Genomic DNA, 23,704 nt, shown 5'->3' on the forward strand with positions numbered 1-23,704 from the left:
GCTTGCAATTAACTAGTAATATGAAGCACACACCACCAAATACTTCTTTTGTATAGTAGTATAGTCATCTGGACACTTATTAGTCACTAAAAATAGTGCAATATATTCAAGATAATTTGACACAACTCCAATATTAAACAAATAAGCATCAGGCAATTGAACAACAAATGACCCTCCCGCTTCTCTAGATTCCAATTGAGAAAGGTGATTTGGTCCCACATTAGCAAGACATGTCTTGAAAATAACTTCAAATTAAAGCTCCTAGAATAAAAGCAACCATATACAAATTATCCCTTCAAGAACAAGTTTATTAACAAGATAATTCAATGCAAAGTGATTAATGAATAACTTAAAAGGACCTAAAATTAGACAATGTTTAAACTTTTGAAGTGAATACACCATAGTGAGAGCTTCCCGCTTAGTTGTTGTATAATTTATTTAAGCATTAGAATGTTTTCTACTGGAAAAATAAATGCGGTGATGAAGATTACCTTCACTAGGTTGCACCAAAATAGAACCAAAGTAATACCAAATGTGTTTATGTGCACGTGAAAATCTTTGTTGCAATCTGGATAAACTAATATCAGAGCACTTGCAAGCTTCTCTTTAACGTGTTAAAATAAGAATCACATTCTTCAGTTCATACAAAATGTTCAACCTTCTTTAGTAAATTCTCTAATGGTGCAGTAAATAAAGCATAGTTGTAGATGAATCTTTTGTAATACCCCATATGCCCCATTGTAGATCGTAATTATTTGACACTTGTAGGTGGTGACATATTCAAGGTCACTGCGACCTTGGTAGGGTCTACGCATACACCATATTTGATGACAATATGGCCCAACAAAGTACCAAATGACACAACAAAAGACATTTATTCAGATTCAATGAAATCTACAACTTCCAACATTGATCAAAATTAACTCACAATGAACTAAAAATCTTCTTCAGAAGGCTATATATTGTCCAATTAGCCATGTAGACTTCAATACACTTATGAATGTATTCCCTGAAAGCAACAATAACAATCCTAGAAAAGACAGTTGGAGCATTCTTCAGACTGAATGAATTCTTGACCCAAAACGTTATCCAATACTTCATCACTAAAAGGAGTAGGAATTGGATCATAGACGCAAACATTATTAATACTTTGGTAGTCTACACAGACTGTGATGTGATCTAAATATTTCTTGTCATGAATGACAATAGTACTGATCCATTTGGCTTCATTAACTAGAAATATGAGACCCACAACCAACATTTTATCTATTTGCTTCTTAACATTTTCTTTCACTCACAGATTCAAATGGTAGGGTCAATGTTTGATTGGCCTCGTGTTAGGTTACAAAACAATTTTCATCTCTCCCAAATCTCTTTTTATCCCTTTGAGTTTTGAAACTGATGCAAGAAAAATATCTTCATATTCCTTCAACATATCAAATATTTCCTTTGTAGTTTGCCTATCCCAATAGTCACTGATAGAGGCCTGGGCTTTTCTTTAGTTCCGATATTATGCTTCCACAACTTTAAGGGTTTAAGATGCGGAGCATCCTTTTTTTTTTTTTTAACGAAAACGGATATAGTTTGTAATAAAAGATATCCAAAGCCTGCTGGCTGGTTACATTTAGGAAGCCCATGAACCAGCTATCCTCAACATATCGAAAAACTGACTTCCTAACCTTAATATTTTGAATCTTCTTAGATCTGTTAGTCAAGCCTATTTCCCTAATTTCCCCATGCTTGTGAATACATACAAATTGCTGAAGTAAAAGACAGTAATACATGAGAAACAAAATTAAGGGATTGGATCCCAATCTTCGACCCCATCTCTTATCCGGGTGCCTACAGGAAGGAGGATTTCTTTTTTGGCTTCTGCATCCACTTCCTTATTATTTTTCCGAAGAATGTGGAAAAAATTCACCTGAAGAAAGGAACCAACTAGCTTCCTTATTCTGGCAACCACTCTTGCTAGCCGAAAGTCCCTCGGGGACGTGTTATCCACAAGAATTCGAATCAAGGATTGGGAGTCACCAAGAATATTGGCTTTCTCAATACCAAGAACCTGTAAATGCTTAAGGCCCTACAATAAAGCCATGGCCTCAGCTTGCATGTTTGTACTGTGGCCCAGGCCCCAGGCATACCTATTCTCTATGCAGCCATTCGCATTCCTGATGACACCCCCAGCCCCAGCAATTCCCAGATTTCCTTTGGCGGCCCCATCAAAAAACAAGGAAGAGCTGTCACAATTATTGAGCCAAATGCGGAAATCGCCCTCAGCAAGCCTGATCTGCCAGTTTTTCATAGTTTGGAACTATCTCTCATCCTCAAAAAACTAAAGGCAAATCTTGCTCCCCCACACTAGTTCTTCAGGATTAAATTATTTTTTCCTAGCTTCTCAAATTTCTCACTGAGAAATTCCTTGAGCAGGCCGTTGGATTTTGACAAAACAAGGTTACCCTTCTGTGCTTTTTCTTGAAAAATTCTGTGGTTGCGCTCAATCCATATTTGCTAGAAAATGAATTTTAGATAAACCATCCAAGCTACCTTGAACCAGTTGTTATTGGGGAGTTTTCCGGGATAGAGTTGAGCCCAATCAGCAAAGTATCCAACAATCGAGTTTGGCAGATGAACAGAGGATCCCCATGAGGAAAATGCATCAGCCCAAATGCTCTTGGCGAACCTGCATTCAATTAATAAATGAGTGGCATTTTCCTCATTTTCCAGACAAAGATTACATCTGGAAGGGCCCAGGAAGCCTTTATTTTTCAATCTATCCTCAGCTAAAATGCTGTTGTGGCACAACAACCAGCTGAACAAATTGATTTTTGGCACACATTTCTGCCTCAAAAGTCCTCGCCAAGTCGCTGGGCAGCAAGGGACGTGGGGAATTTTTCTGAGCTATGCATAGCCTTGTGCAACAGTATAAGAACCAGTTAGAGAGCCCCAACCTCTCTTGTCTTGTTTCTTGATGCTCATTGGGCTCATTCCCTTCAGCTTAGTCAGCAGGAATGACCACGCCTGATCTAGAGCATCTGACATTTGAGGCTTCTTCCAGCCTACCCACGAATTATCCTTCCAGCTAGAAATATCCCACAAAGTTTTGATGCCACTGTTTAACGTCCAGCTTCGAAGCTCAGAGAGCTCTTGGACTTCACCCAAAGGTTCTTCACTCATGATTTTATTAGTCCAAATATTAATGAGCTTGCCATTACTCGGGATCTAATAGGAATGCTTTTGTATCAGAGGTAAGGCCTGCATGCAAAGCTTGTGAATTTGAGAGCCTTTGCTGGTGTGGGTGAGGTTATCAAAGCTTCATAGCCTTTGACCCCTGAAATATTTCTTCCATAATGCCTTTTGGGCCCAACCCCGTTTCGGAGCTATTTGTCTCCACAAAATCTTAGCCCCCATAGCAATATTTTGAGTCCTCGGATCATTGAAATTCAGACCTCCTTCTAGCAAAGGTTTGGAAACTTTGTCCCAACTAACAAGGGGGATCTTCCTGTAATTTTTTTTGCCTCCTTTCCAAAAGAACCTTTGAATCCATTCCTCCATCTTCTTGAGGATGTTGGAGGGAGCCAACATGGCCGAGAATTGGAAGATGGGCAGGCTAGATAGGGCAGACTTAATAAGCACTATTTTCCCTGCAAGGTTCAACCATGAGAAGCCCCAATACTACATTTATTTCTTAAATTTCTTGACCATTGGGAGCCAATATTTACTAGAGTGCCTCCTTTGGAAGATAAGAAGGCCCAAATAGATGGAGTTCCAAGAAGTAGAGCCAGCGAAACCCATACATCTGGAAATTGAGGAGAGCTCGTTGTTGGGGATATTCCAGCCATAAAAATGGCATTTTCATTCATTTAGTTTGTTGCCCGAAGTCCCATAGAAATTGTCCAACACTTTTCTGAATTTGGAGGCAGAGTACATGGAGGCAACACCCAACAAACGAGAATCATCAACGAACAATGCATGGTTGATATCCTTGACACCTAGAGCGATCCTAAGACCCATAATTTCTTGGTCTATCTGGCACTTTTCTAAATAAAAAATCAGAATTGAAGCTTTCAAAACACAAAGAAGAGGGGAAAGAGGACAGCCCTGGCGCAACCCTCTAGAGGCTTTAAAGAACTCCGTTGCTCTTCCATTCACCAAAGGGGCAATCCAGGGCTCAGAGATGCATGCCCAGACCCATCTGATAAACTCCCGATCAAACCCAAACTTGTGCATCACGCCAAAGAGAAACTTGTGACGAACTCGGTCAAACACATTAGAAAGGTCTAGCTTGATCACCATACCTTTTTATTTTTGTTGCAAGCTAGAATGAATCGCCTCTTGCACAAGGATTATGTTGTCCATGATTTGCCGGTCCTGAACGAACCCCCCTTGGTTTTCAGGAATAATGGAGGGTAAGAGGACCTTTAGTCTATTGGCAATCACTTTTGTTATGAGCTTGTAGCCAATGTTGATAACGAAATCAGAAGAAACCTGTTAAAGGTGTTGGCTCCCTTTTCCTTTGGAATGAGGGCAAGAAAGGCAGAATTTGTGCTTCCTCCAATTTTCTAGCAGGACTAAGATTTGTATACCATTCTGTGTAGGTCCTTCTTCACTATTTGCCAACAGACTTGAATGAATTTGGCAGTGAAGCCATCCGGACCAGGGGCTTTGTCTGGCTCCATTTCATAGAGGACAACCTTTATCTCTTTTCTGGTGACTTTAGCTTCCAGTTGTTGATTCATATTTGAAGAGATTTTGGAGGGGACGACATCCAAGAACTTAGTGTCCTGGCTCATTCCCTCGACTTCAATTATAGTTTCTCAAAGTGGGAGAAGGCAGCCCCTTTGATGCTTGTAAAGTCCTTGTGGGTAACGTGGTCTTCTTTTATTTCAGAAATTGTGTTGAAGGACCTTCTAGCTTGGGCCTGTTTGTGGAAGAAGGAGGTATTCTTGTCTCCCACTTTCAACCACAGGATACGAGATTTCTACCTCCAATATTCTTCCTCTTGTAGACAAGGTATGTGGAACTTTTGCTGCAGACTTCCTTCTATGACTATCGATTCCTCCGTGGGTTCCTCCTCTTCCATCTGCAGATGGTGCTTCTTGAGGGAGGCATGGGCCATCCTCCTTTCATTAGCTGGGTTTTGAAGAGTTTTAGCCCAACTTGTCAATGCAACCTTTACTCTTCTTAATTTTTCTTCCCAAACAAAGAAAGGGGACCCTGTGACAGGCCGATTCCAGCTCTCTTTAACCTTATCCATAAAGTTTGGAAGCCTTATCCATAGAGCACTGAATTGAAAAGGAATGGGTCCAAAATTTCTATGTGCTGATAGTTCCAGCTTTATGGGTTTATGATCCAAAATACGGCATGGCAGGATGAGAATCCTAGCATCTAAACCAAGGAGTAGATAGGAACTTTGAATAAGAAATCTATCTAATCTTGCAGCAATATGGCCGGGGCCAATTCTTTTATTTGACAAGTATACTTACCTTTCAGAGGTTTGATGTCGAGTAGATCCCAATCTTGCATGATATCCTCCACCCATTCCCTCGCTGGGTCTCTTACTATGCTGCCACCTCTCTTCTCAGAGGAAGTTAGCGTTATATTCAAATCCCCTACGATAATAATATTTCTCAACGTTTCTTCCTCAGCCATGAGTTTGATTGAGTCCCAACACTGCTTCTTTTCCCTTGCGTTTACCGGCACATACACATTAAAGAGGCTAAAGGCCTCCCTTGTTTCTCGGCTTATGAGTTGCATAAGCTGCTAGTGTGTATTCTGCTTTCCATTGACCAATTCCAACTTGTATTCATTCCAGAGAGCTCCTAGCCCTCTCGATGCACCTCGGGCTGAGACAGCCTGCCCTCCACTTTTTCTCCATAGATTCTTGCTTACTTGGAGGAATCTCTTCTCCTCCAACTTAGTCTCCTGGATCAGAAGGATATCTGGGGTTTCTATTCTAATCAAACTTCTCATTGCTTCTTCTTTTTGCTTGCTCCCCAACCCCCTACAATTCCAGGAGACAATATTCATTATTTACCTTTCTGAGAATGGGTGGCCCCTTTGGGCCCCTGTCCGCGGCTTCTTGTAATATTCGGTGTCTTTGCTAGCAGCTTCTCAAATGTTGGCTGGCTGCCTTGGAGTTTGTCTTTATATGTTTCTCGCTCTCTTTTTTCTCGATCAGTTTTCCTTCCTCTTGTCAATCCGCAAGACAATGTTTAGGAGTCTCCTATTTCTCTTTCCTCCTCAGATTCTTCCGAATCTAGGTTTTCCTCTTCCATATATGTAGCCTTTTCCTTAGGGCTTACTGCTGTGCTCTCACCTTGCCTGGAATTTTTAAGGATCTCTTTCTCATTTGCCTCCTTTTGCTGCTATTCTGTTTCATGCATTTTGATTGAGGTAGAGGAAAGAGGGGTGAACACATTCTCTTATGCCTTTGGTTAGCCACTAGAAGAAGGCTGCAACCCTTTTCCTTTTGTAGCTCCAGGAGGGTTTGAAATTTTAGGGTTAGCCCTTGACCTTTTGACCTGCTTCCATCCTTCTTCCTTTCCTTGCATCGCCTCTTCATTTTTTGTGCAGTTCTTGGCAAAATGTCCGTATTCCTGGCACTTGTGGCACTTGAAAGGAAGCTGCTCATAGTCAAGTTTTGCACATGTGTCCAGCTTCTAACATTTATCTTTGTAGCCTCCGACAGTCCCACTTCTAGATATACTTCGACACAAATCCGAGCGCAGTCATATTGATCCTTGGCGTTTGCGCGACCTATGAATTTTCCCAGTGCGTTGCCAATATGTTGAAGGGAATCCCAGTTCCAACAATGCACAGGAAGGTTCGGAAGCCTTACCCACACTGGAATCGCTGACGTAACATCTTCAGCTGGACCAAAATTGGGATTCCATCTGTTCAGATAGAGACCTTTAGGACCCATAAAATAGGGTCTGTTCTTGAATATTAGATCCTTGTATTCTTTTGAGATAAACTTGATCAGGAAATAGCCTCGCCCTAGAAAATACGAGGTGACACTTTGCTTGATTAATGGTCTCCAGTTTCTGCAGACCCAGGCTTCTGTGGCTTTTGGAGAAGGCCAAAGGCCAGTGAACTGAACTACCAAGGCCCTTTCTGTCAGCGACAGAGCAACCTTGATTGGCCCTTCTAGAGGAAGGGATACCTCCGGAATGTTTTCCAGTTTTTTAACGAACTTCGAAGCATTCGGTTTCTTCTTGGCTGGCAACGAAGCCAGAAGAGTCTTGAATGCAACATATTCAGCTTTGGGGGAGGACGAAAGACTGATAGAAGTAGCCTAGGACGAGCCCAGCTCATCCATGGCAGAGGGGCGCAGCCCTAGTGCAGCCAACTAGCCCGTGGGAGCATGAACAGCTCGCAGAGTTCGGGGAGGCGGAGGGTAGCGAAAAAAATAACATGAACAAATTTTACTAATATGCGGAGCATCCTTAATAGGATCATCTTTAATACCTATTTCACCTTCAAATTATTTGAATGTTAGATGCCTTAATTCCTCCAAATTATATTTTCCAGGTTCCTAATTAATTTTTCTGCATGTGAAAACTTCATGAAAGCCAGATTCACATAGATGTCTGCAATCTTCATAACTGCTAAATTCAACAACAAGTTTTCCTGTTGGGAATAACACTCTTAATTTCTTTGAAAGCCTTAACTATATTTGTATCCTCATCTGAAAAGGAGAAATGACTGAAAAACTAAGTTATCAATACCTCCCAATTAGTTGTCTGCTTTTTCATTTCTTCTTTTAAATACTAGGCTTGCATAAATGTCCCTTATGTATGAATGAAATGATGCACCCACAATTCAATAAGAAGTCCAAGTTTTGTCCAAATAATGCTGCAAATCTGAACATGCTTCTAAAGGCTAGTACAACCCTCTTATACAGGAATAAATCTGAACTATTCCCAGGAATTTTAAATTGACATAACATAGAAGCCTTCATTGAGCCCTAGTTTTGAAACTAGTTACGATGAGCTCCCCAACATCTTGCAAGGGTTACTTGCAGAGCAACATCCATCAAAGGAATTATTTGCATTTCTTCAATATTTGAATTGACTTCTTTAATAAAATTGACAACAAATCCTATACCATTGAAAGTAGGGTGATCCCTTACCTCTGTAACGGTCTAGAAAGGGCAACGAATAATTGTGCAACATCTAGAGTGAAATTCATGATCCCATTTTTTCCAATCATCTAGTGAAACATCTTAACAAACTTCTATATGTTGAACACTCCTCTAACTAAGAGAACCTTTTGATGTAGGATTTATATAGTCCTCCCTCTTTCTTGCAGTCAATTGATATAACTGATCCAAAATGTTGGGCTCTTCTACATCATCAATGAGCTTTATAAACCTTGGACCTTGATAAGGATCCAATGGTTGTATGACTCTAACTCCATCTACCACGAAGGTCATGGTCTCTTGCTTAAGATCGATAACAACATAGTTTTCAAATTCCCAATCTATCCCAAATAAAGTTAGATAAGGGTCTTTATCACCCATAATATCAATGACCTCAAAGTTTTCATATGTATTCACTCCAACAATATCGATTTTGAAGTCTTCCAGATGACCAATGGGAATAATGTAGTACTGATTAGTCATGTGTAGTTGAATAGGATAAAACAACAACTTGGGTTTTCCCAATGGTAGCCTCCCCAGTTTTCCTCGATAAGATATTAACATCTAATCCCAAATCCAACAGTGTCTTTAATATGGTACCTAAGAATTTGGGCATCAATGTGAAACTCCCTTGATGTTCTTCTCTTGTTGCGGTGGACACATCTGGAATGATGTTCAAGCAAGTTAGCGAAAATAGGTCTTTCTAAAAATGATTCATCCTTGACAATAGTTTTACGCTATTTGTGCAAATGACCAGATAATTTCTCATCACTCATAATATGTAGAAATAACTTAAGCCACTCCATGACGATATGAGATGTCTCTCGCAGAGATCGAGTACTCTTTAGCTATCCCTTTGCTTGTTGTTATGCTTGTGGGTTGTAAGAAGAAACTAGTTGTTTAAATATTTCCACAACATCCTTGTAATACTCCTTCTGGTGAGTGGGGTCATAAGACTTATTTGGAGATGCAAGATTTATTTCAGAAGATTTCTCTGGTACCTCCTTGTCTGCTCCAATCCATTGCCTCCTCTAGTGATAATATTAATATTTAATTGAGGAATTGGTTCATGTTCTCTAGGTTCTTCGTTGATTACATTAGTACCCCTTTTCTTGTTGTGTTCCTCCCAATGAGAAATCAACTCAGGATAATATTTAGTAGCATGAGTGTTTACCCGGTAGTGGGAACACTAGGGCCTCCTTGGAAATGGACAGTCATGAGAAACATGGCCCTTTTGATAAAAAATGTAGCATCAAATTGGGTTGCTTCCTCCAAATATCCCACCTCTTAAGCCACCTCCTCCTCATCCTTGAGGAGCTTCATTAACCTGGAATGCGGTCTAATCCAAACGATCATCTAGAGCATCCAAATCTATGCATTGGTCTTTATGGTGGGTTTGAGACTTACAAAACTCACAAAACATATTTTTTGGAACATTAGAGTACTTTTGTAAAATAGGACAAAGACAAGATGTATGTCCATAAGTGTGACAAATCTCACAATATTCATTAGCGAACGTACCTTGATGATTAGGAAATGCATGGTACTGAGTATGTCCTTGGTAAGGAACACTTTTGGAGACTTATGCAACTTTTGTAGTAGGTCATGGCAGTGGTAGAGGTGGTCCCATAGGAACACTAGAAGGGCCTACATTGTGCAACCTTAGGCACTCAATAGTGTGATGTCCTTCAACATGGAAATTAATGCACAAAACATGTGGATGTAGAGGTTGCGTAATATGAATATCCTTTAATCTCTTTGTCAGATTAGAAATATGATGTTGTAAACCAATGATAACAGGATCACTAGAAGCAACACCTACCCTATTGTCATGAGGATATCCCACCATTGCCTCAATCTTCATAGCTTGTTCTAGTGTATCCTGTAATATATCAATCTTTTGTTGCGTCAAAGGAGTTATAGTTAATGGAAACAAAGCCTTAATGAACCAATCTTTTTGATGATGAGGATCAACAAGATAAGTCAATTTCCCAATTGCATCTTTAAACCACTGCATGCACTCCCATGTAGTCTCTCCCTCTCGCTGTTTGATATCCAATAACTTAACTAAACCTTGTTGGTTTGTGTGAGGAAGTTTAAATTCTTTAATAAATTATCGTTTAACTACATCAAGAGTTGGATTCAGATTCAAATCAGACCATTTGATGAACCATCAGAGTGCTCTATCTCATAGAGTTGTCTGAAATTCAATAATATTAGTGGAATACGGGGTCTATCTAGTCCTCCAGATGGCTTTGCATAGATACCAATTCTACTCTACATCTTCGTCTCCTTGGCTTGAGAACTTAGGGAATCAAGTGAACGATCCTGCTACATTCCCCACCATTATTGTTTGACTTGGTGGAACTAATACAAAACCTTGTGAACTAGGTTGTGAAAATATTGCAGAGTTTATATGAACACTACTACCAAACGACCAAATCCACTAAAGCTACCAATTGCATATCTACTATGAACTTTCAAAAATTTCAAAGTTTTAACTAATGTGGAAAGAAAATTGACAAAATTTTGATAAAGTACCATGGGGAGGTTGAGGAGGGAACTAGTTGCATTACTGCTTTTTGGACTGTTGCTTATAGGGAATGAATCATATTTAAAGAATAGTTGCCTCATCATGTAATGCATCTCTTCATCTACGGGATTATTTTGATCAATCATCGCAACTGGCTATCTGGAATCCTTCTGACTCCTAGTGGGTTCCACTTCTTCTATTTTGGTATCCTATAACATCTCCTATAGCTCCTCCTATTTCGCTAGAATGATATCCTTCTCCTACTTCATTATTCCACAACTCTAGGCTAGCCATTCTCCCTATATGCAACCTCATACTACTCAATGCTTTAACTATCTTCTATAACTCTCTTCACCTTCACCTAATCTCTCAAAAATTCTTTTCCTGTCACTCATCAACTATCCATGCCCTTCTAAGTGCCCTCAAATATTGTGCCTTCCGCAACTCTTCAACATCCATCACAACTTCCCCTCATATTTCACAACTAAGCAACATCTCTCCCATAAACGCTACCCCTAGTACCTAGGGTTTTACGCTGCCATGTTGGTTTGTTGGAATCACAATAGTCTCTCTTCAACCATAAGAACCTTGATCCACAAGGGAATTTCCTTTAACAATCTTCCTCGCAACTCATACTTGAACAATGCTTCAACTTTGGAGAAGGAATGATGGTTCTTCATTGCAAATTCAATAATATGGCCTTCAAAAGTTGCTTGGACCCAGAAGTCAACAACTTTGGTTAACTCAGTATCGAGCTGGTGCAACGCAGGAAAATCAAATGTGGCCCAATTTCTGAATATTTAGCCACAACTTCCAATTCCTACTTTGAGCCGCAATCTACTCAACCAATTATATAGTTCCTCAGGAATTTTACACTAGAAAATCTCATATCAAACACATGCATGTTCTATAAATAGGATTTCCTCCTTGACCCAATCTAATTTATTCTATCTCAATTGAGCTTGTTGTAAGATAAACAAGTCACAATTCTCATACCACCATTCTTGAATATTATCATTGAGAATCCCCGAAACAATGATCTAGATCCCCACTTGATTCTCAGGATCCCGACAATGAAACCATTTGTTGGCGGAGAGTTTTATCATGTAGAACTAGGGTTCAACCATTGGTTTCCAACAAAATATTCGTCGTAGTCTAGCACAACACCGACATTTTCATTCCTCCACAAAGGAGAAAATTCTCACCCGAGGTGTACCAAGACCTCTTAAATGTGAGAGGGGACTTTAGACAATGTCGGGATTCAGATTATTACATGTATTATTCATTAATTATTTAAATGTATTGTAAGTCCCAAATAACCTTGTGCGCAATATACAAATATTTATCAAATTATCTAATAAAGCATTGATTTTTTTTTTTTTTATAAAGGGGATACATAACCCAACAACATTCAATCACAAAACATACGAATATGACCCTGCAACAATCTCATTATATTATATCAAGAACCAAGACATTATAAGCACATCTGCAAAAACTACGCAAGATCCATTTAGAATTATGCCAAAATGGAACAAAACAACTTTGGATTGCATTCATAATACACGTAGAAGATTCAAATCTCATTCCACCAACATGACAACATAACTCTCCTTATTGTCTCTCTTTAGCTCGATCCATGCAACTTTTATAGATTTTCTCCATGCAACTTTAGCTCGATCCTTCTCGCTTGATATGGTCCAACTTGATCCCTTTGACAAAATTTAGTTGTTTTGGCCCACCTCCGCTTTGATTCCTTCAAAACTGGCTCCTAGATCCTTTTTTCCATGGCTTTGACAAGTCTCGAGATGACCACTTTCTTTCTCTGCTTGCCACTTTCTCCTTTCTGGTCCTGATTTCTAGCTTGTTTTTCCATTCACTTTTCCTGCTTCACTAATCATCTCCATGACTCTTTTCCGAAAAAAATGATCAAGCTGTGCAAAAATGAAGGACCCAACAAGGCCCATCATATTTTGTCATGAAAGTGTTTATGACACTTATAACTTTAACTTAGTACAATACAGTCATAGTCTTGGTCTCTTTCTAATATTTCTCTAAGTTGGTAACTTTATTTTTAGTGAAAGTGATCACTATAAATATCTATTTGATCAATAATTCAAGAGGTGCTTTCTACAATGTGAGTGGGTGAGATGTGTCATGTTTATGGCATTGATAAACGTTAAAACAAGTCAATTAATATAGAACACAAATAAATATAATATCATCTAAAGAAAATTTACAACCAAATTAAAAAAACATATATTCAATTTCATATTCATTATTACAATTATGAATAGATCCTTATTAAATTCTACCAACTAGTATTAAAGAGATTATAACTTGATTTATTACACTAACAATAGATTCATCCTAACTCTAGACCTATCAAGCATTAAGAGGGATCAAATCCATTGAGGTGAAACCTTTTCTGAAGTCTTGCACTTCAAGAATTTTGATCATTATTAATGTTTATTAAATTTGGAGTCAAAATGGATATATGTTGATATTTTACATAAGATAAATGAATATTGACATATTCTAATTTGTAAATTTTTTATATATATTTTTTGTTACGGTGTAAGGCACCCCCTTTGTGAAATCCATCTCTTGATGTGACATATGAATGAATATTTACGAGCAATCTTTGTAATACAATCATGGATGCATCCTTCGCTATCCAACCTCAGTTTTATTTACCATGGAAGCTATGTCCTCAGGTGAAACAATTTTAAGGGTGGATAATGGATTTGTGAAGACAACCATTGGGACCATTGTCCACCATTCATGATGTCGTCCACTTGCATAGTTGAGAGTAGCCTAAAAGAAGTAGTCATATCCCAAGCCGAAGACTAGAAAGTTGGAGGGGCTCCTAGCATCCAACACTTATGCAATAGTGCTTATCTCCTATCGAGTTCCTGATGGGGTTATCTTTGACATTGCATAATGTGTTAGCAACTAATCCATGGCCAATGGAAGGTTCATGCAGGCCAAGGGAATGAAAATGGTGTCACAAACATGGAAAGGGCTTTCATGGCTTTTTATTCAGCTGACCTATAGTACTGAAATCATTACTCACGAGTTTGTAACTGTTGGAGATTGTAGCACTTAGATTTTGAGACATTAATTCTTAATTTCATGTCATTTTTTCCCTTTTTAACTATTTTAAACAAGTGCTACATAGTAACTAATCTTTGCCACTCAATTTAAATATAACTAAATTAAACATATAATATTGCAGTTTGATAGATTTTTGAACATTGATTAGATAAATGTAAAATAAAATATTTTTTAATTCTATAAAATATGTTACATGGTTAATATAGGTTTAAGCTATGATTTTTTTAAAATAAATTATTAAATTTGAAAAAAAAAATATAAATATTAAAAAATTAAAATAGAAAATATTTATTCATTATATATAATAACGTTAATTAAAAACACTTAATTATACATAAATGATATTGACATTAATGTTATATATATATATATATATATATATATATATATTAATATTATATTTCTATGTTCCATTTTTATATATTATGTTAGAGTCGGTCTTTACATCCCTCCACCAGAGATCAACTCTCTTATTGCATTTCATTTTAGGTGTCTCATTCCATCATTCATCTGCATTCTTCTAGGGGCATGCCATAATTTGACAGAAGGGTTTTGTCATTTATTACCCCTCATGCCTTATCCATCTGGCTCTGGTCTGGTCGTCAAAGTTCATTTCACGTCATTTACAGTCTTGGATGCTATTTTAGTCAACAAAGAGTCATTTTAGCTTCTAGGTCTAGGGTTTGGTCTTCAGAAATATTAAACAATGCCCACAGGCCATGAGGATGTTTTCAATAAGTTTTCAGTTCAAGATTTTCATTATCAAATATGCTCGAGGATGTTTCTTCTTCAAAACTCTGTTTTGAAGAAGAAATTGTCAAATTTGTTTTTGTAATAAATATGTATCTTTCCGCCATGTAGTACTTCACATGCAGCCTCTGGTCATCCTTTGCCGAAATCCAAATGCCACCACCCCTGCAAAAGTTGACAAGAGTCATCATCAACTAAAAACTTAGTGGGAAAACCCTTTTGAAGCGCAATTGAAAGCATTGAGCATGACAAGGATGGTCCTTATAGTCCATCAATCCTAACAGGCAAACCAGGAGTAGCAAAGAAACAAACACCGATTTTTTTTGTCTGATGAAGTCTGCAAATCAGAAATCTGCACCAACTTATCCAATAAACACAGTATCCTTATTAAAGGAGAGTTCAAGAGCTGCCTTTTTGGCGCTGGAGGTAAAGACAATCAGAAATTACGACACTTAATGAGTATGGCGTGATTTCTGTGAACGACCCATGATTGTTAAGAGTCTGAAGAGAGGTTCCAACCCTTGGAAAGCAGAGAATTGGGTAGCTTGGGGTTACAGAAAGCTTTTCTCCTATGCCATTGCTGATCATCATTTTCCAAATAAAACAGCTATAAGAGCACCCCCTAAAGATTGGGGAGTTGATGAACTTCCATGCTACAAAATTTCACCTATGGATTGCTTCAGGGAAGGAGGGGACTTTGACTACCCGGAATCACTTCGACAGATTCACCAGATTATTGGGCCATCGAACTTGACGGTTCCCCAGGTTTTGTTTTGTATATCGACGAGTATGTGGATACACTGAAAAATGAGTTGAATGCAGAGTTCAAGAACCACTCTCAAAACTTCAATGCAGGCAGCAAAATAGAAGAAATACTATCAAATGTGAGAGGGTTCGCCAAACTTGTAGCATCCTGGGGCTATAATTGGAGAAAATCGACATCAAAGGAGATCATTGACTACATGAATGATGCAATTGTAACTGCAAAGAATGCCAGCAATGATCCATTGCAGCCAGCGACTTTAAATTGCATTGAAGATAGAGCTAGTTGTTGCTTTTCATGGTTTGGAGGTCATACGCCGATTGAAGCTTCATTGGGGAACGTGGTTCGTGATAGTGTAGGCAATATATCTGTGGTGGGTGCTATAAGATGGGTGGTAAATCATTTCCATCAGAACCATCCACTTTGGATTGATTACATCCAAGAAAAATAAAAGCAAGCTATACAGAAAATCAGAGAAAGGATCTCATCGAAAACTGGGAAGACTATCTTGTCCATTGCGAGAAAATATGCCAAACACAACATTTGGGACAGGCGAGTCAAATTCAGATCTACAAGTCCAGTTCTGCATGTGGAAATCTACAGAAGATGTTATTAAGGATGCCAATCATATGCCTCAGTGGCGGCCCATTTTGAGCCTCATGCTTGTGTCCATATATTCAGTAATCGCCTTCATGAATGCCTCAATTCATACATGTGGAATGCTGCTGATTTTTATTCCACTAATGTCAATTGATGCTCGACGGGTAAAGGATGGTATTTTTGACCCATTTCTATGGTTATTTTGTGGATTGCGTAGACAGAAAAGTGTACACGATGGTGACGTACAAGACGATCCAACACTGCAAGACCCCAAGTCATATAAAGATGAAGCAAATTCTACACTTGAATTTGAAGAGAATAATGGAAGCTCACGCCTGGAAACAATTCCAGTTACAGAATTGATACCACAAAAACTTTGTTATTTGCGAATAACTTGGGAGCCAAGACAAAGCCAAACTTGGAAATGATCAAATAGAAGTTAGCCCAGAGAAAGCAAAAGCGAAACGGTGAGGAGCGAAATTAAGTTTGAAAGTCAAAACTGTGGTGAAGACAGTGTGCGCGGCGCATTGGGAGGTCGCGGCGCAAGGGCATCCTGCCACTGTGCATTTTTCCTCTGGCGTGGCGCATCCAGGAGGCGCAGTGCACTGGGTGTGCCACGTGGCGCATACATCCGAAGGCCTAAAAAACGCCCAAAACCTGTTCGAATCGCTCAAATTGACTTCATGGAAGCACATGGAAGGTTATCAACATGCAAAAGAGTTTGTATCAATAGCTCTAGATATCGCTCGAGGTATGGAATATTTTCACTCACAAGGCGTGATTCATGGCAGGGAGACTAAAAAGAGACCCAGATGGACGTATCAAAATCAACTGTAACGGTGAGGGCGTCCTACTTGTTGAAGCTATAACAGATTCTGTCATTGATGATTTTGGGGATTTTGCACCCACCATGGAGCTCAAACAACTCATTCCTAAAGTCAATTACTCAGAAGACATTTCTTCCTATCCTCTGCTCGTAACCTTTTTCAAATGTGGAGGGGTGTCATTAGGTGTGGGGATGCAGCACCATGTGGCTGATGGTTATGCAGGTATACACTTCATCAATACCTGGTCTGATGTAGCCCGTGGGTTAGACATTACTCTGCCACCCTTCATCGACAGAACTCTTTTACGAGCCAGAAATCCTTCAACCCCGAAGTTTCAGCATATAGAGTACCAACAACCTCCACCATTGAAAGACACGAGTGGAATAATGAATGGTGAAATCATCAGTTGCTATTTTTTTTGGAGATCCTCAAGGGCAAAGCTAGAGAGAATGGAAATAATATAGCATACAACGGCTATGAAATGCTCTCAGGACACGTTTGGAGATATGCCTGTAAAACTAGAAAACTGGATGCTAATTATAAAAATTGGTTTTTATTCAAACGACAATGGGAAGGTGAAAAGACCGAACACCTAAATATAAAGCGTAGATAATTATCATAGCAGAGAAATAGGAACAGATGGTCTATTTCTGTCTTTAGTTGCAACTCAAAGGGATTTACAGCTACAGCTTCCGCCTCTCCATTGGTCATTTGAGTGGAAAATGTAACGCTGCTTATTTTCAGAACAGATGACTGGCTTTTCTTCTCCTGTTTGTTAATGATGTTAAACAACTCCTTATTTTGTGTTGATCTGTTTCCTACTTCTAAGCTTATTTAATATATGGAAAATCATTTTGTAAAGGGTTCTGAGTTTTGGGAGAAGTGTGGAGGAAAAATCCAGCGCTTTCATTGTACAGTTTTGGCAGAGGATTAATGAAAAGATGCAGCTCTGATTTATGAGATTCATGTGGTGTGAGTTTGGCATAAGTGTTTTCTTACTGTTTCATATGTGTCTTGTGATGTTTTACATTTCATTCATAATCATTTCCAGCTGAATGCTTTTAAGTAAGAAAGGTAGAATTCAGTTTACTGCTCTGCCTTGGGAAAGAGTTCATGTTCTGTGTGGCTTCTTCTGTCTGAAAAGGATTCATCACATATGCCCTTTTCATCCTCTCAACTGTCTTTCCACTCCATATTATTCAAATTTGATTGCTAAACTTCTTGCCTATCTTGCCTCATGAAACAATCTGTGTCTTTGATTTAATTTCTCAAGCTCATGCTGTTCTTTGTCCCATACAGCCCTGAAAACTCAGTCATTTATTAAACTACCTCTTTCATATCTATTTACTAGCCTAAAATCAGTTTCCCACTTCAAGTCATCTCAAGCCTCATTGAAATACTTTTCGCTGAGATTGACCCGGAGAGAGCCCTATCCTGTCCTCGTAGGGCTAGCTACGAGGCTGAGCGTGGTTTGTGGTTATCCTGAATTTTTCCTTCCTTCAGCCTAAGGCAGATTTAGGCTCTAACATATTATAATATTATATTTTTATGCTCCATTTTTATATATTATAAGCTTTAAGAATTACTAGGTTTGCCATACCTGTCACATGGGAAATAATTCCATACGAAATACACTAAATATACTTTCCTTCACTGGGGAAATCATGTGAAATGTTCAATTTTATGAATGATTTGCTGCATGGTAATATAAGGTAAATTACAAAACTACCGCTAAAGAATGGAGATATATTAAAAATGGAAACGTAATATAGGTAAAATCGCTCATAGCTAACGTAATATAGGTAAAATCGCTCATAGCTATGCACATATGCCATGTAATGCTCATGGTAAAAATTTGTAAATATTTATTTACCGTTGTAAATTTTTTAATAAACTGAATATGTAAATATTTGTTAATTTATTTAAATAAGTATCAAGTGCAGCTAACCAAAAGTTATATGGGAAAATAAAGATCTGAAGGAAAACAAAGATAAGTATTGCACGAGTCTATCATATTTTGTAATTTGTGATTTGTAATTTAGGAGGACATGGTTCATTGTATTGAACTGTAATGTTTGTATTTTAATGATGTAGATTGTGTAAGGTGATCAAACCACTGAATTATAATTGTTGTAGAATAAATTAATTAGAAGTGTACTGTGTTAATTAATTGGGTGTATCGTGTTAATTAATTGGATTAAATTGAATCTTTTTCTTATCATTACAAAACAATATGTTATATACTGGATTTAAGACTTCTGTGGTTTATATCTTCTAACTTAGTAACCGAAGAACCCACAGTAAAAACCATTTTTCGTCAACGTTTCAAATCCCAATAGGGATCCATCATCAGGACTTCATGAATGTAGATAGAAGAAGAGCTTGAATTAGGGTTTGAATATGTTATATCTATATATATATATATATATATATATATATATATATATATATATATATATATATATATATATATATATATATATATATATATATATATATTACAGGAAAAGATAAGTTTTTATTTAGAGATGGTGGGTTAGGCTGGAGCCTAAACAACCTCTATTACATTTATTTTGAATTTTGCTCCCTTTCCACACAACATCAACAATTCAATGCTATTGTATTTCACAGGATACCTTGCTCAGCAGTTTAATTTCGTTTCACTAAAAAACGAAGCCTGAAGGCGTCCAACGAATAGTCCAAGCCACTCATCATCAGCAACATCATTGCTGTTACACGGGCTACCCTGCACAGAAATTTCGAGCACCGAACCCTGAAGGCGTCCAATGACAATCCATTCCCCACGTTTGCGTTGTTCTACTCCTTCCTTCATGACTTTTTTTGACTGAATCGCTGTTTTATGAGCATTCTTGTTTTTGTATGCATAGATAGTGCCTTGGGTGCGAAGGACTAGCCAGACTAGGAGGGATGAACAGGGAATGGGATCCTGTCTGTTATGCTATAGAAGTGCCAATACATAGACTAGACGATCACCAGAGATCGAAAATATTGGGTTTTGTTTGTAGCCTGCATTGGAGGAATATGGGGCTAGGTACTTTGCCAATTGGAGGGCTCTGCAGGGAGTACATTGCCACCATTGTCCTATTTTTGCACAACTCGTGGGTCTTCTCTGTTATGGAATAGGATGCCAGTCAGTAACTTCTTCATTATTTGAAAGTTCTCCTTGGGCTAAGAGGTAGCCCACGTTTGCACTTGTATCCGCCTCCTTGTTTAGATTTCAGAGAATGTGGTAAATGGAGCTAGTGGTGAATTTTTGCAGCACTTTCCTGATTCTCTGGAGGGTCTTATTAAGTGCTGGATTGTTGAGATAGCCGCCTATATTTAGGATTTTTATTAGGATTTCTGAATCCCCAAAGACTTGGATGTCTTTTCCTCCATACCCCTGAGAAAGCTAGCAAACTTTGAGCAATCCTAAGGCTTCTCCTGGTTGTTAGAGCTCTGCCCTAGACTCCAGCTGAAGTTGTCTTTGTTGTGCCCGTCTAGGGAATAGATTACTGCCTCTGCCCCTGAGCTTCCTGGATTTCCTTCGGAGGCTCCATCGAAGAATATCATGACTTTACCTTAGCTCTTCCACTATTTTTGAAAACCCAGTTCAGAGGTCCGAAGCCTCCACTCAGGGTTGGGGCAAGGCCAAGTGCAGTTTTTTTTTTGTTGGCAGTTCTCAAAGGTCCACCTAGCCAACTAATCTCTTCTGGAGAAGCTCATTCTCTGACTTATGATGCTTATTCTCGATAGTTTCTAACAACAATGCTTTGCTTTGGCAGCCACTACAATGGGGGTGCGCAGATTGTTTTTGAATATGGCTTCATTCCTTGCTAACCACACTTCCCAACAAATGTACTTTGGTATTGCATACCAGATTTTGCTCCACGTGGATTTTCTCTTCAATGCATGAGGGGAGCGCCCTTTCCAAGAGGCGAATAAGTTTACCACTGTGAGTTGTGCTAGATTTTGAGCTTTGAGCCTGTGCATAACCTGTGTGTTATGAAACCAACTCACAAAAAGATAGAAAAGATAGATAAACGCCTTCAAAATAAGCCTCTTCGAGGGGGAAACATCCTTTACATTACACAAATGAACAATTCTTGGATGATACAAATGACAAAACCTCCTTTCTATACATAGGAGTCTAAGGGGTCACAATATAACCAAAGCCGACTTAACAATAATAATATAAGGACGCAAAAATAACAAGAGTGGGCTTCTATGGGGCACAATAATAACAATATGGAGACAATAGGGGCACAACAATAACAATAAGGGATACAGTGACAATAGTAATGGGGGAATCACTAGTATTATAGGGACCTAATATGCCCCACTCTTTAAAAAAAGTGTTGTCCTCAATGCTTGAGTAGTTCTAGATGATTCTATATAAAATTATCACCCTCCCATGTGGAATCTTCAACGGGTAAGTTTTTCCACTTGATGAGATACTCTGAAATTGATCGATTTCGTAACTTTCGAGTTCTTGTTTCTTTGACTGCTTTAGGTTCCAATATGATTTTTCCTTCCTCATCAAGTTCTAGCAATATTGTTTGAACTGGGAGCTTGTCACCTATAACCTTCTTTAAGCATGACACATGGAAAACTGGGTGCACTCGGGAAGCTGCAGGAAGCTCCAATTTGTATGCCATAGTACCTATCTTTTGCAACACCTTGTACGAACCATAATACTTTGGTGATAATTTATTATCCTTCTTAGCTTGCTTGAGGGACATTTGTTTATATGGTTGTAGCCGTAGGAATACCCAATCACCTACATAAAAACTTCTTTCGTTGCGATGTTGATATGCCTACTGTTTCATTCTATTCTGCGCCAAGGTGAGGTTATCCTTTAAGAGTTGGAGAACTTGTTGTTGATTCTCGATGTGATCTTCCACTGCTTGAACCATAGAATTTTCTCTTAAATATGATGTGAAGGATGGTGGATGATATCCATAAAGTTCCATAAATAGGGTCATTTTTGTTGCAGTATGGAAGGAAGTGTTATACCACCATTCAACCAAAGGCAACCATTTGACCAATTGTGTCTGTTTATTAGATATAAAGCAACAAAGATATCCTTCCAAACATTTGTTTACTATCTCAGTTTTCCCATCAAATTGAGGATGATAAGATGGGCTATGAGCTAACTAAGTACGAAGACAAGAAAATAATTCTGTCCAAAAAATTCCAGTGAAAATGGGATCTCTGTTGCTTACAATAATCTTTGGGTTTCCATGTAGCTTTTGAATTATTTCCATAAATGCAGTAGAAACTGTACTCGCTTTAAATGGATGAGATAATGCACAAAAGTGTGCATACTTTGGTAAGTCTGTCAATTACCACCATGATAACACTCTTTCCTTCGGACTTGGGTAAACTTTTGATAAAATCCATTGAAACGTCCTCCCAACGTTGGCTTGGAATGGATAAAGGTTGTAATAGACCTAGGGTCTTAATTGTTTCAACTTTATTTTGTTGGAAAACCAAACATTCCGCCACAAACTTTTGAATATCTGATTTAAGGCCATTCCAAAAAAATTCCTTCTTAACCCTGTGGTAAGTTTTTAGAAATCCAGAATGCCCTCTTAAGGGAGAGTTGTGCAATTCCCTAAGAATCTTTTGTTTGAGTTGGGAATTCTTACACGGGTATAACCGATCTTTGTACCATAACGAATCACTTTTCTAGCTAAATGTATCAGATGTACTAGGATCTTGTTGTAACTTTTGAATGAGTTCCCACACTTCTTCATCATTCTTCCATCCATCCTTTGCTTCGTTTATCCAATCTAGTTGGATAATAGAAATGGCGCAAAGAAATGCTTCCACATCCTCATCCTTTCTTGAGAGTGCATCTGCCACAACATTTTGCTTCCCTTTTTTGTAGATGATTTCAAAGTCATAACCCAACATCTTTGTGACCCATTTTTGCTGCTCTTCTGAAGATAATCTTTGTTCTAAAAAGTATTTAAGACTATCATGATCTGTTTTTACCTTGAAGTGTCTTCCCATTAGGTAGGGTCGCCATTTCTTAAGTGCATGTAGTATTGCCAACATTTCCTTCTCATAAATAGCTCTGTGTAAATACTTTCCTTTGATTGGACGACTTTCGAAAGTAATGGGTCTTTATTCTTGCATTAAAACAACACCAATTCCATTTCATGAGGCATCACATTTCACAATAAAAGATTTTGTGAAGTCCGATGTAGCTAAGATTGGTGCTTGGCACATTTCCTCTTTAAGATGTTCAAAGGCCTTCATTGCTTCTGGAGTCCATGAAAATGCATATTTATTCAATAATGTTGTTAGAGGTGCTGCTATTCTCCCATAATTCTTAAAAAAATTGCGATAATACCCTGTAAACTCGAGAAATCCTCGTAGATTCTTTATTGATGTGGGGATTTTCCATTCCTTAATGGTTTTAATTTTTCTAGGGTCTACCTTAACACCTTCATGAGATACACTATGACCCAGATATTCCACCTCTTGTACTCCAAAGAAACATTTGGAGCTTTTTTCATATAATTGTTTCTCCTCCAATAGTTTGAGCACCCTGTCAGCATGTTGAACATGATCCTTCCAAGACTTGCTGTAGATTAGTATATTGTCAAAAAATACTAACACAAATTGGCTAAGGAAAGGTTTGAAAATGGAATTCATCAAACCTTGAAATGTAGAAGGTGCATTGGTAAGGCCAAAAGGCATGAACAAAAATTCATAATGACCCTAATGAGTTCTAAATGCTGTTTTTGGAATGTCTTCAGTCTTCATTCTGATTTGATGATATCCTGAAAGAAGATCCAACTTGGTGAAGTAAATTGATCCATGCAATTCATCCAATAATTCATCAATGATAGGAATGGGAAATTTATCTTCAACAGTGAGCTTGTTAAGCTCCCTATAATCTGGACACATGCACCATGATCCATCCTTCTTGTGAACCAATACTATTGGAGCAGAGAAAGAAC

General features: G+C 38.3%; 1 pseudogene; it reads left to right on the forward strand.

Moving 5' to 3' along the window:
• The first annotated feature begins 16,687 nt into the window (after nt 1–16,687).
• LOC149263508 (shikimate O-hydroxycinnamoyltransferase pseudogene) lies at nt 16,688–17,343 on the forward strand (annotated as a pseudogene).
• The last annotated feature ends 6,361 nt before the right edge of the window (nt 17,344–23,704 follow it).

The sequence above is a fragment of the Pinus tabuliformis genome, chromosome 6, assembly GCF_031772625.1.
Source record: "Pinus tabuliformis cultivar Carrire ecotype Pingquan chromosome 6, CPIR1, whole genome shotgun sequence".
Classification (NCBI taxonomy): Eukaryota; Viridiplantae; Streptophyta; class Pinopsida; order Pinales; family Pinaceae; genus Pinus; species Pinus tabuliformis.